Source organism: Zea mays, chromosome 2 (assembly GCF_902167145.1).
Source record: "Zea mays cultivar B73 chromosome 2, Zm-B73-REFERENCE-NAM-5.0, whole genome shotgun sequence".
Taxonomy (NCBI): domain Eukaryota; kingdom Viridiplantae; phylum Streptophyta; class Magnoliopsida; order Poales; family Poaceae; genus Zea; species Zea mays.
The window spans coordinates 147,536,377-147,550,373 of record NC_050097.1 but is presented as its reverse complement, the minus strand read 5'-3'; the positions used below and the strand labels follow the sequence as shown (position 1 = coordinate 147,550,373).

The following is a 13,997-nucleotide window of genomic DNA, read 5'->3' as shown; positions in this document are numbered from 1 at the left end:
ACACATGCCTACCAAAATTCTACTCGGTCCACTAATTCAGCTAAGTGACCGGAATAGCGAAATAATTCGCTATAGCTGAATCTGGCTCGATAATCGCAAGAACTGCGAAGTCGACGAGAGTTTCGTGACTCACGCAATTTATCGAGCACCTAATGAGCATCGCACTAACACATTAATTTATTTAACATTCGAACTATTCTAAACAATTCATCAGCTTACCGTTTCAACAGCTGACACGAATCCACGAGATCGGTAGCGATTTTCCGATCCACGCAATTTGTCGAGCGCTTAGGGAATATCGTGTTGCTAGCTTCATCTTCACCCGATTCTTGGGATTTCTTGCTGACGCGTGGAACGACGACGACTTTCAGCTGAAGTCGGGAGCGAGCTGGTGAGGTGGGGTTTGAGTAGAGGATGACGTGTTTGACGACTCAATGGCAAACGACGCGACGATGAGCTGGGCAGTATCCGAGCTAATAGGTATAGTATGGGATAGTGACCAGCACGATGGACGAACTAAGTTGCGACGAGGTCAACCGACGAGGAAAAATAAGGAACACGACAGTCAGTCGGCGAACTGAAGATTGGGAGCGACAGCCGATGAAGAGCTTATCTCCAGAGAGTCGCGCGAGGGAAGATGAAAATTAATCCGACAGTGGTTCAGCGGCAACTGATGGCCGGTAGAGGAACGTGACTGCGCGCAGAGAAGCAGGGAGAAGACTATTGGTTTCCTATTTAGCGAGCAGGTGGTATACGGGGTTGACGATTTGAACATGCGGAGACACGGACCATCAGGGAATCACGGCGAGACGGTAACATCACGGCGATGCGCTAGCGTTAAAAGCTGAGCAGGGAACCCAAGTTCGACGGCGAGCAAGGAGACATGTCAAAACCCCGGACGCGACGGCGATTTCACACCGAGGCGACCAACTTCGGATCCGGAGCAGGCCGAACGCGACAGCAAGCGCGACACAATCCGAGCAGGGTAGGAAGGAGAGAGATCCGCGCGGCGAGGAGACTCCACGTCGCAGAGAAAAACAAGGAGCAGGGACTGGGCGCGGCATGCTGGAGAAATACCGCGCGCATGGAGCAGAGAATCGCTCGGCTGGGCGCACTGGAGCAGCAGGGCGATTGCCGCGGCATGGAATAGCAAGAAGAAGTGACCGGCTCCGAGGGACACGACCAGCACCATGGGGGCGAGCCGAGGGGGCTAGGCGTGGCCATGGGTGAGCAGGGAGCTGAGGCGAGCTGCGCGTAGAGAGACTTGCGCGCGCAGGGAAGAACGGCTGGGTGCCGAGCCAGGGGCGCGCGGCCAACAAGCAGAGGGGAGAGAGAGGATCCAGGCGCGGTGGCCGGAGATCCAGGGCACGGCAGGGGAGCTCCGACGGCGAGCTTGGAGTAGGGAAGCTGTCGTGCGGTTCTAAGGAGGAAGAGAGAGATAAGCAGGGATGGAGCGCGCGACCACGGGAAGAAACCGAGCAGCTGAGGAGAGAGAGCAGGAAATATTCCACGATGGGATGAGACCGACGACTGGAACTCGGCTGGGGGCTTCCGCCGGCGAGCTGCGCGCATATAAAACGAACAGGGGCGGCGGCAAAAATATCACGCAGTCAGGTACGGTAAATCTTGTGTCGGCTGAACGGATGAAGGAGAGAAGATGAGCACGACGTCAGGAAATATCCTATGAAGAGGATAAAGATTGGAGAGAAAACAAAAATTCAACAGAGGAAATATTTCTCAGTCCTTTTTTTCAACACAAGAATACAAATGACATGCTTCGGATTAGCGAACCAATTTAATCGCTAATTACTTATATCCGAAGATTCGGATCCGGGCAAGAAACGATGGCCCAAATAAGACTGATTTCATCTTCGGTAATTTGTTCGGTGGGATTCGACTAAAATTAGCCGAAACCAAATCCGCTATTGTATACGCGATTTTGTCACCACAACAGCGTGCCGAAGAACGAATGGGATCATAATCTCACGCAAGATTTCGCGCGATTCGAATTATTTTACCCCGAACATTTTAGTCGTCGAGTCCAAATTAATTTGCCCAGGATAAAACCATCCGAGTGGGTCGGGCTTCCAAATTTCGTATTCGCGCGAGCGATGAATTTTAAATAATCACCGGACGCACCAATTTTTGGAACAACTAGGTTCCGAACATCACGAAAATTTAGGAAGAGCCCGGATGGATTAAAATAAAAACGACGTGGCACTCGCGACAGACAAAACAGATGTGATCTTGAAATCGCGATAGACGAAGATGATTAAAATTTAGCGTCTGTTTTATCCACTGATATTACGTGCTTAAATCCATACTCGTTGTCGAGCAGAATACAAACACCAGGGGTGTTACAATAGCTGATCCTGTAAAATCGAACACTAAATAGCTACAAGACTTAGTTTATTAGAGAGTTAGTGCGACTAAGTAGCTTTGAAGTGAGTTCTTGTGAACACAACAATCACAGAGAAGTCAACACAAGAAACACGTGATTTTTATCCTGTGGTTCGGCCAAGTAACACTTGCCTACTTCCACGTTGTGGCGTCCCAATGGACGAGGGTTGCACTCAACCCCTTTTAAGTGATCCGATAATCAACTTGAATACTATGGTCTTTTCCTTTAGAGTCTTTTCCCGTGTGCGAGGAATCTCCACAGTTTGGAGTCTCTCGCCCTTACAATAGAAATCACAAAGAAAGCACAGAGTAAGGTTGGGGAGAGCAACACACGTAAGACTCAAATCCGCAGCACAGCCACGCACACAAGTCACGACTTGAGCTCGAAACACAACACACAGAGTTCGCAACTCAAATGGAGCTCAAATCACTAACACAGAGAATCAAATGCGTGGAGTCGGAGTCTGGGAGTCTTAGAATGTTTCTTGAAAGCTTGGTGTTCTCCTCCATGCGCCTAGGGGTCTCTTTTATAGCCCCAAGGCAGCTAGAAGCCGTTGGAGACAATCTTGGAAGGCAATTCCTGCCTTCTGTCGAGTGGTGCACCGGACAGTCACTGTAGCTGTCCGGTGCGCGATCGCCTTCCAAATCAGGCGCATCCGACCGTTGCTCCTCCGGGCCTGTTGGCGCACTGGACACTGTCTGGTGCACACCGGACAGTCCGGTGCACCAGCTGACCATTGGGGCAGTCCACGTGTTGCCCGCAGATTGTGCGGCCGACCGTTGGCACTGGCGATCGTTGGCTCACCGGACAGTCTGGTGCACCACCGGACAGTCCGGTGAATTATAGCCACGTCGCCTTTTCCGTTTCCCGAGAGCGGCGAGTTCGTCGCGAATGACTCACCGGACAGTCCGGTGCACCTCCGGACAGTCCGGTGAATTATAGCCGTACAACTCCGTCAACTCCCGAGAGCGGCCTCTTCACCGTTGACCAGCCTGGTGCACCGGACAGTCCGGTGTGCCAGGCAGAGCTGGAGTTTGCCAATTCGTTTCTTTTCTTCTCAGCTCTGTTTCTAGCACTTAGATAAACACATTAGTATTCACAAAATAATGTACTGAGTCTAGAAACTACCTTGTACCTTGATTTTCACTTTTCACACATTTAGTACATAAGTGCTCAATTACTGTGTTGGGCATCTAATCACCAAAATACTTATAGAAATTTGCTAGGGGCACATTTCCCTTTCACGTCTCCCCACCCATGCACCAGGTCAACCTCCCCCACGTGCGCCAGTCAAATTCTCGGTCTAACAACCAACCTCCCACGTGGGACACAAGCCATCAATTATGGTTCTATTTTTTGTGCGAATAGCATAAATAGTTCACATAGATAGCATAAAAGTCCCATGCATGCAGATTCTATTTTTATGGAGATCCTATAATTATGGCAAATCGTGGGAGTTTTTATTGCATGTACGCAAAATTTGGATCGTATTTTCGTTTCCATTGCATGTGCGCAAAAATTTGGATGGCTCCATAAATATAGGACCACTCCAACAACCATGCAAATAGGATCTTTAGAACCAGTTTATGATATTTGTTGATACTAATTATGCTACACGATGTAGATATTTATACAATTCGGCACACTGGGTAAAAATCTGTTTCCTACTACATGCGCATAAATTTAAGATGACAGGAATATGCGATGAATGGAAATTGATTGGCATGCATGGAAACAATAAAATCTTATTTTAAATGCTGCATTTTCTGCATATATATAGGATCGCTCTAACATCCATGCAGCTAGGTTCGTTATAACGAGTTTATGATATATACTGATACTAATTATGCTACACGGTCTTGGTTTTTATGCAATACGGAACGCTGCACGTGGTACACTGGTAGACGCATCTCCAGATTCAAGCGTAAAAACCTTAAGTTTTGAGCGTAAAACCCCTCAGTTATGTGCGTAAATACCGAGCCATGTGAGAGAGGTCGAGAACTCTAATGTGTTGTATTCACGATCATATTTTTATGGTAGATCCAAAAATTATGGGAGTCGAATGCACGCGGTTTCTATTCTTATGCAAATCCAAAAATTATAATAGGTTGTGGGAGTTTTCATTGCATGCGCATAAATTTTGGATGATATTTTCGTTTCCACTGCATGCATGTAAAAAAAAGGATGACATGATTCACGCAGAGCATAAATTCTTATACAAAGTCGCATAAATACATACACCATATAGCATAATTAATAAAAAACCTAATATCGGTTCAACTAACAACCCCGCGACAGACATCGTAAAAATCATCACTAGAATGCATAACTAGTGTACATAAAAGGCATAAAACATAATCATCGATGGCATAAACATGGGTCGGATAGTTCGTCGCTGGAGGACGATCTCGAGGACGCTAGATCAAAGGACACCACCGAAGGCACCAGATCGGAGGAGTTGGTCATCGAATGACACCAGAGCCACCTACGCGCGTGGCCGCCATCGCCGGAGACAACCTCGCCTCACGCGACCGCTGGAGTGACCCGCGCATCCCGTGGCCACCACTGCCGTTGCCGAAGCCTATCGTGCAATCGTCGTCGCCACAGGGCCTAGGGTGCACCGTCTCCGCTCGTCCGCTTCAGGAGCGCTGTCGTCGCTTGCCTGCCCGCCTCGGGAGCGTCGTCGTCGCTCGACCCTGGTGCGCCGCCGCCGCTTGCATGTCCGAGGGAACTGCTGCCACCAAACCTAATCCCTGGCGGCCTGGGGGTGTTTTATAGCCACCCTGGTGCGACTGAACCGAATGGCACCGTTGGGCCAGGGCTTTCTCTAGTTATTTGAAGCCCAGATCTTATAATATATAAATTATATATTTAATACATATATATATATATATATTTATGTATATTAGTATGTGTATAAATATATGTATATATAGATGATATATATAAATATATGTGTATAATTATATATCCGTGGTTATACCCGCAGGTTTGTGGTACCACGAGTAACGAGTATGGATAGCATATTATACTCGTCGCGAGTAACGGATACGGATCACGTGATCATGTGATGGTCCTAGTGGACCAAGATGGAGTTATTAGAAGGCACATATAGCATGTTAGATCTTTTTCTAGCTAGAGAATACGCTACACACATTTTTCATCAAGGGAATTGTAGATTTGTAGCACATTCCATTCTTATGGTTTTGTGTGTGTGTATATATATAAGACGAGGTGATGGAAGTCCAGGACTTCCATTAGTATGGGAAGCCTCGGTCAGGCAGACCCCACACGCGTTTTGCAGGCTAGGCCAGCGCGCGCCTGATGCACCTTTTCTGGTTTAGGCAGATCAGAGCATAAAATGTAAACTAAAACGTCGTAAACGGTTGATTCGAATATGGAATTGAATCCTATAGCATACCTCAAACGAAAAATCACTATGACCAATTAAGTGAACTTTAAGCACAGAACATGTCTGATTGCCATGCCCCACCTGACTGTTAATAAAGTTTGCTAAAGTTTTACAGACAAGGATGTGAACATTCTCCTGCTTTCTTACTAGAAGCTCGGTAAGGACATTCACTAGGCTGATGGCAAAATATGTCATGTAAGCCTATCAACACAAATTACTATTGAATCAACAATAAGTGTGAAAGCACCTGGTCCAGACCCAAGTCGACAGCTGAAACCAATAAGCCTACAAGAGACCAGCATAAGCTGCAGTAATCAAGTCATTTTTATCCTAGCCATATTTTTAAAAAAGAAACTATCTTTGGGACAAATTACTATTGATTCAGAAACATATGGTTGAACACTTAAACTAGCGGTTGTTCTCTTGTTGCTTAATTTAATGTGAAACCGACACAACAGAAGCATAAGGGCTGATGCATTAGAGACAATACCTCGTCATCCTTGATATAGGGTTCATACCGAGTCCATAATGTCTTCAGTTCTGCAACATATTGTAGGTAGAGGAATCCAATCTGAAATAAACTAACTATTACATTCTGGTTCTGGTACCCAAATTCACTTGTTTGATAATATTGAACATTTGAGATGATCGACAAGCTAGTGCCATAGAAGGATGGACATATCACTTGGTTCCATACTTCCATGTAAATGCAACCAAATCTATCAGACCATCACTACTACTGGGCTATTACACGTACTACTAGAGAAGCTTCAGATAATAATAATACAGTGAGGATCATTTCTAGTCGTACTCGCTATGAAAGGTACTTATGGTGTAGGTTCATGTATAGTTCAATGCTTTCCAAAGTCTAATTCGATAACTGAATCCCCAAAACGGTAACAGTCGGCAAGCAATAATCTGTTCACATAGCGGTATAGGCAAAATTAGCAAATAAATCACTGAATCGAAAACCAAGACTAGGTAGCCCAGAGGCGCACTCACAACTCTGATGTAGGGGTAGTCTTGGGGCTTGAGCAGGCCATGCATCTGCTTGACGGTGAGCTTCATGGTGAAGAACTTGTAGAGGAGGCAGAAGGCAGAGGAGGAGCCGCAACAATTGTCGGTCATCCAGGGATCGACGTGGTCCACCTGATTGTAGATCCATCAACGCGGAACACCTTCCGCTGGTAGGAGGAGAGCTCAGAGGCGGGCTTGTTGACGGCGGCGAGGACGACATGGGTGCTAGAATGGAGCCTGATGCAGGTGTATGAGCTTCTCGCGGAAGGTGGTGAAGACCCTGACAAGGCGCGAGTCGGACTCTAGCGGCGGCGCCGCACCGTCGGAGACCAATATTCTACTGTGAGATCCGGTAGCCGCGGTCGCGCTGAGCTAGGTGGATCTGGATCTAGGCGGGATCGTGGTTTGGATCAGGGAGTGGCCGGTTCGGCGGCAGCGTGGGTGGAGGCAAAGCCTGATGAGGCGGTCGGTGCCAAGGTCGCCCACGTCTGCATCCTTGCTCACGTCTCGTGCAACCGCCACCGCTGAAACCCTAGTTATCTCGCACACAGCAGTCGTCGGGGAAGGTTGGATAAAGCGGTCGGTTTTATACGATGATGTTATGACGAAATAAGCATAAACTTATATACAACAAAGCGTAAAAGATTTGCTAACAATATTGGGTGGTCGAGTGAGCGATCATGGCTTTCTCTAACTAGAGAGAGCAAGGGCTCCTAATACATAAACTATATATATATATATATATAAACTCCAATGAGCTTCTATTTCCTCTTAAAAGACAGTTTGGATCTTGAAATTAAACTTCATTCTATTAATAATGATTTTAGCATAGATCAATTAAGATAATATGATCTTATACAGAATACATATATGTATATTACAGTTCATCATATGAGAGATATTTATGTGCTATATTTCTACTATACAAGAGTGATTTGAAGAGGGTGTTATATATAAGTTGTAGAATAGAAGCATAGACTTGTGATACATAAAATTAATTTCCACCCCATATCTTATGAATTTGGGATAGATTTTTATCTAAACTTTGAAAACGTGGTGGAATATCAAATTCTAAACCAAATAATCTAATCTATTAAATAAATTTTAATTCCTTCCAAATGAAAGGATACAAACAGCATGTAAACGTGACATGTTCTCAAGAGGAGTTAATTCGAATTCCCAAACATATATCAAATGTGCTGAATCAAGTCCAACTGACGTTGTTTTTTGCGTTCTTGAATATTGGTGGTATTTCTTTGTAGCACTCTTCACAAAACACTTCATATATATATGTATATTACAGTTCATCATATGAGAGATATTTATATGCTATATTTCTACTATACGGGAGTGATTCGAAGAGAGTGTTATATATAAGTTGTAGAATAGAAGTATAGACTTGTGATACATAAAATTAATTTCCACCCCATATCTTATGAATTTGGGATATATTTTTATCTAAACTTTGAAAACGTGGTGGAATATCAAATTCCAAACTAAATAATCTAATCTATTAAATAAATTTTAATTCCTTCAAAATGAAAGGATACAAACAGCATGTAACCGTGACATGTTCTCAACAGAAGTTAATTCGAATTACCTAACATATGTCAAATGTGCTGAATCAAGTCCAACTGACGTTGTTTTTCGCGTTCTTGAATATTGGTGGTATTTCTTTGTAGCACTCTTCACAAAACACTTCTTATATATATATATATATATATATATATATATATATATATATATATATATATATATATATATATATTACAGTTCATCATATGAGATATATTTAGGTGCTATATTTCTACTATACGAGAGTGATTCGAAGAGGGTGTTTCACTACACGACGGTTGATCTTTAGCGACCCTTATTAGGTACCAACTGTTGGTTGCTAAAGGTTAGGGACCGACGATCAGTCGCTAAATCCTTTTGTAGCAAAGGTCGGTTGGTCGCTAAAAGTCTAGAAATCTAACAACTTAAGGTTGGTCGCTATAGATGTTGTCGGGGACTAGCGGTGGGTCGCTATAGAGCAAGGATCACTATCAAATCTTATAGCCTGAACGTACCTGTAGATGTTAGTGACTAAAAATTAATTAAAACAAGTAAACATTGATCGCTCAATTGAAGATAACTTAGTTTATATTATTATTTTTCAATATAAAGGGAAAAATACTTATGATTTCTAATAGTAAAAGGGTAATATAAATAATTTGAACAATTCTTGAATAGATAAAATTTTACCAAGTGTTTGTTGCACTCGTGCCGAAGCATATGTTTTGTTTGAATTGATTTTTGTAAATCCAATTTATGGATTTGATCTTGTAAAGAAAATTTCATTTTACAAAACAATAATGAATTGCTAAAATAAGGTTTTCGGAAAATATGTATATTAATAATTTTAGTGGTAATCAGGGTAATAAGTTTTTCATTTAATTATGTGCCATTTATTTGCATTTGGAATGATTTTTGATTTGCTCATAATTAATTTTTAACATTTAATAACATTTCTACTTAAATAGAAATCTAAATAAGTAATATAATAATTATTAGTCCAAAAATAAATATTTTATTTATAAATAGTTTTGTTGTGATTATTATGAAATTTAGGGTTATTTAAAAATATAATTCGAATTTACAAAAGGAAATAGAAAAAAAAAGAAATAAAAAAAACTAAAACCTAACCTAACCTAGCCGGCCCACTTGGCCCATCTCCCCAGCCGCCGCCCCTGCCCTATCCTCCCTCAGGCCGCCGCCGCCCCTGGTAGCCGCCGCCTCTCCCTGCTCCTCTCTCTCCCAAGCGGCTCTCTCTCTCTCGCTTCTCTCCCCTCCTCTTCTCCAGCCGCTGCCACGCAACCGGTCGCCGAGCAGCGCAGCCCGAGCCCCACGCCCGCCGTCACCGTGGGCCCTGCTGGTGGGGAGGCGGATCAAATTCCTCGGGCTCGTCCGCCCTGAGGACCCTAACCACACCTGCAACCTCTGCCTCGAGCTTGAGCGGGATGTCGATGCGGCCACTCCTACTCCGACGAACCCCAACGTGAAGGACGCGCTGCATGCCGCCGAACCCCAACGTGAAGCCATGCGAGCACCGCACGACACGCTCACCTGGTGTTCGACCAAATGCATCAAAGGTAAACATGTTTTTAAACGAAGGTGGAGCTGCAGGTGTTTGCTGCAATATGAACCTATTCCATTTCATTTGTTTACATCAGTGCTTGATGCCCAGCTTGAAGAAACTACAAGTGTTTGCTTCCATTAATTGGTTCTAATCCACATATGCACACTAATAGATCGTTCTAGTGCCTTGTAATCATTATAGTTCCAATACCTTCTACTAGCAGTATGCTGCTCCTATCGGTTTGCCCATAAACAGCACGGTAGTGGCCACCAAAGTTGTTGTAAGTTGCTCAGTATTAGTCCACATTTGCCGTATAGCAAGTATGCTTTCAAGTTTCTAAAATGTTGTAGTCTTATTTTATTTGAAACTTCTTGTGTTGCTGATAAATTGCTTGCTTTATCTAGAATTATGGATTTGGCTTTGGATCAGGCTAACAAGGAGACAATACTCCCTGTTATTCAATATGCTGGAATTGGTAGTAATGGCTGGGAATCAGGGTAGGACAATGATTACATACTGCCTATGAATGTGGGGTGTGCCTATGAATCCCCGGAGTAAAATCCTGAAGCAAAGTGTTTTTTTACCTGCTCAAGTCCAAGTCGTTTTTCTGAACAACCATCTGCAGGAATTTGGGTTTGGGTTTCTTTGTTCGTCCTGACCGTTCAGCTGTGCCGCCGTGCTGCACCGTTTGGGACTTCCGGAGAGAAGTTGTTGCTGTGGTAATTGTTTGCTGTGCCTGCCCTGCAACCTGCAGGCACGCACAGGAAAGCCCAATTTGACCATGCGATGAGAACGCCAGGCGAACGTCCTGTTTCGTCTCCACTCGTTGTTTCATCTTCACTCAAGTCGTTTTGTACATATTTTTTTTGACGGATTATACAATGGATTGTGTTTTTTTGGTATACCATTCACCTTTTTCTTTCTCTTCTTTGGCACCCTGCTGTTTATATCTCTATAGTTTTTCCTCTGCACTTTGTATGGTTGCTATCCGATTCTATATTTGATTATTTATAATATACCACAGTAGGGGTGTACTGAATTTCCCTGCAACTTGAATCCTCTGCACTTTGTGTGATTGACAAAGAGAGGCCAAAATGCTTCTGAATACTAGGATTCTTTCTTGACTAGTGAAGACAAAAGGTACAATTCAACCAACAAGGAGTATGGATAAAGTCAATCATAGCATTGGATCATCTAAAAATTATATTTATATTGATGGTCAAATGTGAGGTATGCTCAAGATTTATCTTATTAAATTTCTTGGATGTTTATTTGCTAATACAGAGAGGGACCGTCTAAAAGTATTGTGCAAGATATAGAGCATGCACTCATCATATCTAAGTGATCGGAGTGATATTGATTGGCTTATTAGATGGATATTGGCCCAGTTTATCTTTCATTTTTTTCTATAGCTGTTAGAAATTTACTTTGCTCATAGTTCATACTATAATTAATATGAGACTCTTGTTTTGTGGTCCAAGTGTTCAGCGCTCAGGGTGCCTTGGAAGTACGCTAGCTTGTTGTCATGAAGAAGTCATTCAAGTTCCTTCCAGTGAGTTATTAGTTCATATGTATATTTCTGTTTATATCTTATCTTGTTTATGTTTAGATTTATATGAGCTAGCAACTTAATGATGATTAACCTTGATTGCACCAGCTGAAGTTGGTGCATAAGGCTGCAACACCATCTAGTGGAGGTAGATAAGACATCAAAATTGTATTTTTATTTGCAAATGCAGCAACAATATACTAATTTGATGTACTTTTTTCTAGGGTGTTCTGGACAAAGAAAGCTTTTACCTTAAAACAGGAGGATATAAGAAGCTGGAGTGGTTGTCTGAAGGCTTTTGAACTTCTTGAAGCATTAGTGTAGCTTTGGTGCTTTTGTGACTGATCAGCTCTGGAGCAGCTAGAGTGATATAGTTGTGGGCTTTTGAACAATAGTTGGAGTGATATGAAACATTAGTGATCTAGTTGTGAATGATATTATAAGTGTGATGCTTTTGTGAATATATAATTGTGGTGCTTTTGTGTTTATGTGATGGATCTATGACTGTAGTATACTGATTAACTGTGTATGTCTTTATGATTTGTGTATAAAACTCTGTGATTTGTGGTGCTTAATTAAATGTATATTATTATTAAGAACAACTGTAAAAGGGTGACTTTCTATTGGTTGCTAAATGTATAGTATGACGACTTACGGTTGGTTGCTAAATCTATAGTATAGCAACCCACGGTTGGTCGCTAAATATACAATATTAGCAACGGACGGTCGGTCGCTAAAAAGATGTCGGTCGCTAAAGCCTTTAGCGACGGCAATTACAGCGACCATCCTTATGGGTCGCTAAAAGTTTTTAGCGACCAACCGTAGGTCGCTGAAGGCCGTTTTAGCAACCAACCGTAGGTCGCTGTAAGTGAACCGTCGTGTAGTGGTTATATATAAGTTGTAGAATAGAAGCATAGACTTGTGATACATAAAATTAATTTCCACCCTATATCTTATGAATTTGGGATAGACTTTTATCTAAACTTTGAAAACGTGGTGGAATATCAAATTCCAAACCAAATAATCTAATATATTGAATAAATTTTAGTTCCTTCAAAATAAAAGGATACAAACAGCATGTAACCGTGACATGTTCTCAACAAGAGTTAATTCGAATTCCCAAACATATGTCAAATGTGCTGAATCAAGTCTAACTGACGTTGTTTTTCGCGTTCTTGAATATTGGTGGTATTTCTTTGTACCACTCTTCACAAAACACTTCTTATATATATGTATATTACAGTTCATCATATGAGATATATTTATGTGCTATATTTCTACTATACGGGAGTGATTCGAATAGGGTGTTATATATAAGTTGTGGAATAGAAGCATAGACTTGTGATACATAAAATTAATTTCCACCCCATATCTTATGAATTTGGGATAGATTTTTATCTAAACTTTGAAAACGTGGTGGAATATCAAATTCCAAACCAAATAATCTAATCTATTAAATAAATTTTAATTCCTTCAAAATGAAAGGATACAAACAGCATGTAACCGTGACATGTTCTCAATAAGAGCTAATTCGAATTCCCAAACATATGTCAAATGTGTTGAATCAAGTCCAACTGACGTTGTTTTTCGCGTTCTTGAATATTGGTGGTATTTCTTTGTAGCACTCTTCACAAAACACTTCTTATATATATGTATATTATAGTTCATCATATGAGAGATATTTATGTGCTATATTTCTACTATACGGGAGTGATTCGAAAAGGGTGTTATATATAAGTTGTGGAATAGAAGCATAGACATGTGATACATAAAATTAATTTCCACCCCATATCTTATGAATTTAGGATAAAGTTTTATCTAAACTTTGAAAACGTGGTGGAATATCAAATTCCAAACCAAATAATCTAATCTATTAAATAAATTTTAATTCCTTCAAAATGAAAGGATACAAACAACATGTAACCGTCACATGTTCTCAACAGGAGTTAATTCGAATTCCCAAACATATGTCAATTGTGCTGAATCAAGTCCAACTGACGTTGTTTTTCGCGTTCTTGAATATTGGTGGTATTTCTTTGTAGCACTCTTCACAAAACACTTCTTATATATATGTATATTACAGTTCATCATATGAGAGATATTTATGTGCTATATTTCTACTATACGAGAGTGATTCGAAGAGGGTGTTATATATAAGTTGTGGAATAAAAGCATAGACTTGTGATACATAAAATTAATTTCCACCCCATATCTTATGAATTTGGGATAGATTTTTATCTAAACTTTGAAAACGTGGTGGAATATCAAATTCCAAACCAAATAATCTAATCTATTAAATAAATTTTAATTCCTTCAAAATGAAAGAATACAACAGCATGTAACCGTGACATGTTCTCAACAGGAGTTAATTCGAATTCTCAAACATATGTCAAATGTGCTGAATCAAGTCCAACTGACGTTGTTTTTTGCGTTCTTGAATATTGGTGGTATTTTTTGTAGCACTCTTCACAAAACACTTCTTATATATATGTATATTACA

The 13,997-nt window shown here is 41.5% G+C and overlaps 1 long non-coding RNA gene and 1 pseudogene across 1 annotated transcript; one reads left to right on the top strand and one right to left on the bottom strand.

Annotated features, from left to right (window-relative positions):
* Positions 1 to 215: 215 nt before the first annotated feature.
* Positions 216 to 6,941, bottom strand: LOC118476248 (uncharacterized; annotated as a pseudogene).
* Positions 6,942 to 11,224: 4,283 nt separating this feature from the next.
* On the top strand, positions 11,225 to 11,985 carry LOC103647075 (uncharacterized). Its single transcript, XR_562637.4, has 3 exons — positions 11,225 to 11,500; positions 11,606 to 11,645; positions 11,722 to 11,985. It is a non-coding gene; the product is annotated as an uncharacterized lncRNA (long non-coding RNA).
* Positions 11,986 to 13,997: the final 2,012 nt, after the last annotated feature.